At 34.5% G+C, this 3,624-nt stretch overlaps 1 long non-coding RNA gene across 1 annotated transcript; it reads right to left on the reverse strand.

The window, feature by feature from the left end:
• Positions 1-740: 740 nt before the first annotated feature.
• On the reverse strand, positions 741-1,184 carry LOC121222151 (uncharacterized). The gene is made up of 3 exons (XR_005919174.1): positions 1,127-1,184; positions 945-1,046; positions 741-793 (listed from the first exon to the last, which is right to left on the reverse strand). It is a non-coding gene; the product is annotated as an uncharacterized lncRNA (long non-coding RNA).
• Between the last annotated feature and the right edge of the window lie 2,440 nt (positions 1,185-3,624).

Here is a 3,624-nt window from a genome sequence, read left to right on the forward strand (position 1 = left end):
TTTGTGGTGCATTTTTTACAATCGCCGCTAAAGAACATATTCTTTAGCGGCATTTTTGTACAAAAACGCCACTATTTTTTGGATTTTTTTATATTAAATTTTTTATTTTTTCAGCCCTCCTGTAACAAAAAATCAAAAGCATCCAGATCTAAACCAGCCAAAAGTAATAAATTTATATAATATTTCAAATTAAACGAATAAAATAATATTAATATCAATAAATAAAAGTGAATTCATATTATTTTTGCAAAAATGTTAAATGTTAAAATGATAAAAATATTTATGCAATACACTATGACGGCGGAAGTTGCGACTGAAACATCTTCATCATACTCTGAAGCTGCTGCTGGAGTTCGTCGTACTTCCTGCTCTGCTCTGCTTCTCTTGATGCCGCATCAGCTTTAAGTTGTAGCTGGAGTTCTTCATATTTCTTTTGAACCTCTGCTTCTCTCGCTACAGCCTCCGCTTCCCTCGCTGCCGCCTCTGCTTTAAGTTGTAGCTGGAGTTCTTCATATTTCCTTTGAACCTCAACTATGTTCGCTTGCATCTGAGCCATTTGGTATTTTAACCTCTGAACTTTAGCTTGAGCCTGACTCCCCAAAGCCATGTATTGCTGCGAGCTATATCCAAAATATTGGGTTGGGCTAACAAAAGATCCTTGAAATCGAACCCGACCATACCTTTTAGGACCCAAAACTTCAGTAATAATCCGGTTATCATTGTCTTCAGGATGAACAGAACTATCACTAGAAGCAATCGCTTCATACTCCACCTTTTTATCCTTTAGTTTTTCCTAATAAATAAATCACATAGTTAGGAACGCAATATATATTTAAAAACATATGCAACATAACAATAGTCGCATTACAAGCAATGAATTAAACCATTAGAAAATAAACACTATAAATAACTAAAACAAGTCAAATCGTATTAAGTAAACGTACCATTATTTCACCGGCTTCAGGAGTCACGGGAGATCCATCTTTCTTCCTATGTGTAATTTTAAAAAGTTGAAGGCATCCAACTTTTTGACCGGACGACAGTTCCTACAATATAGTAGTAAAAATATTATTTAATGGAAAGTTATACATATTTGACAATATTAAAAAATTAAAAATACATTCACCTTAGCTACACATGCAAAACTTCTCGACCCGGCTGTGTGAATGAATTTTTGTTTCTGCCTGCTACTTTTTCCAACTTGTTCACGATCCTACGATATGAAATTTTTAATACGTAAATAGTAAATACTATAAACCAAAATAATTACAGTAGTTTGGAAGTACGTCATACCTCGCCTTTCTTCGAATGACAAAATCTAACCGCATCTTCCCATTGGTACCTCAACATACTCGGCGGGACATTTTTCAATTTCTCATCGAGGGTTGTTTTTGTCTTATAATAATTTTTCTTCAAAGTACTTTTATTGTCTCTCCATTTTTTTCCCAATGCCTTCTTTACATAAGCATTCGATACCTCTAAAGCAAACCTCGCCTACAAAAAACACAAGTTAATAAAGTAAATATAAATGAAACTATTTCCCAAGCATTACAGATGACATTAACATTTTGTTACCATAATATTATCGAGGGCTTGGTTTTTGTTGCTATCGGGCATTTGATGCCATGACTCATAGTTGATAGGCAACATATTCGTATTTCGTGCTAAAATGTCCATGTATCCTGCTAAAAGTCGAGCTTTTGATCCAACAGGCTGACCAAAACTGTTTCATCCAACTTTGACACGCTCGACTAGATCTAACTCGTATAACTCTCTAAGTAGCGTACGTCCTCGACCTCTGCGCATCCCACCATTTTCAACTACAAACGGTATATTATAATATAAGAATTTGAAAAATGAATCAATTATAAGTCAACACGCATGTAAATTAAATGTAAAATTACTTTAAACTTCTGTAGGATCCTCAGGTGTAATTGGAACATTCGAAGATCCAATTGCTGTCTGTTGTTCAGTACTATTTGTTTATGTCGAGTTTGGATCATTTTGAACAATGCTTCCCCTTAGAATTTTTCTTCTAGGCATTTTATCTGCAATACACATAAAATAGTTGAAAACTTAATAACTAATTACAACACTAACAACACATATAAAATAGTTGAAATATATAATAAGACCAAGATTTAAATTATGATATTACATATAATTAAACAATCATAAAATCTTACTATATCCTTATTCGTAAATATCTTTATCCGTATCCTGACGAACTCGTGCACTAGTACTAGGGATATTATCGTTTAAGTTTTGTTCTGGAAAGGGCAAAGTTTCTGATCTGTCGTTGATGTTATCTCTACTTCCATTGCCCATGTCAAACAAGTCTCTAGGGATGTTACGGAGTACAACGTACCAACCCTCATCAGTTGGATCTTTTGAGTAAAAAACTTGTTTGACTTGAGATGAGAATACATACAACTCATCTATCAGTTGTTGTCCTGTGTGAATCAATCGGTCAAAGTTCACCATTGTAAAACCAAATTGATCTTGCTTAATTCCACGAAAAGTATTAACATCGGCCCAATCACCTCGAAATAAGACAACTTTCTATTTGCCGTAGTAATCCAACTCAATTATGTCAGTAAGATTTCGAAATATTCTACATTTCCCTCGACAGGATTATTGTCCCTAGCACTAGCATAACTTGTAATTGCAGAATTAACAACTATTCCACAATTTTGCGTTCTCCTCAACCTCTCGCGATATTTTGTATGAAATCTGAATTCATTGATGAGGAACGCACTATATCTTTTAACCACTCGATTTAGACCTTGGGAGAGCCATTTAACTTTGTCGTTTACGATCTTCCCACTCCAAACCTATTGAATGGAAAGTAAACTGAGTAATTAAAAATGTTATGAGAAAACATTATTATTTGTAAGCGGAAGCTCCAATTGTATACCGTTTGGCTTAACCATTCATAAAAAGATTCTGTAAACAACTTATTGATATCTCGATGTTGTGTTCTTCGGGAGCGCGAACGATATGTCAATATTTGTTTGTACTCACTATGTTAAAAAATTTTCACTTTGTTAGAAGATAAACAATTTTTAATTTGATAAATATTTCTCAAATTTGTAGAACTTACTTCCGTAAAAGTTCCATTGATTCATGGTGAAATAGAACATATCGATGTGCTTGTACCCACGATAAATGATCTAATTCTACAATTTCAACTTTACCGATTGGTTCTCCAAAACTTTGCAACAAATAAGTATCGGCGAAGTTATGGTCCGTGAGTCCAGCGTTCCTATTTGGTCTGTTCAACCTTGTTTCGACATCTTCCAAATATCTTGAGCAGAAGGTCATACATTCCTCTGCCAAGTAGCCTTCAGCAATCGATCCTTCTGGATATCGCTTGTTGCGGCAGTAAGACTTTAATTTGGATAAGAACCAAAACACGATATACAACATTATCAAAAGTGTATTACTAAAGCCATAGAGGTGAATGAAGGAAAATTTTAAAAATTTCAATTAACACCTTTCTATGGGATACATCCATCGATAGAAAACGGGTCCACCAAGAATTGCTCTGTGCGGGAGATGGATTATCAAGTGAACCATAATGGTGAAGAAGGAAGGTAGGAAGATTTTCTCCATGTTGCATAA

Source organism: Gossypium hirsutum, chromosome D10, assembly GCF_007990345.1.
Source record: "Gossypium hirsutum isolate 1008001.06 chromosome D10, Gossypium_hirsutum_v2.1, whole genome shotgun sequence".
Taxonomy (NCBI): domain Eukaryota; kingdom Viridiplantae; phylum Streptophyta; class Magnoliopsida; order Malvales; family Malvaceae; genus Gossypium; species Gossypium hirsutum.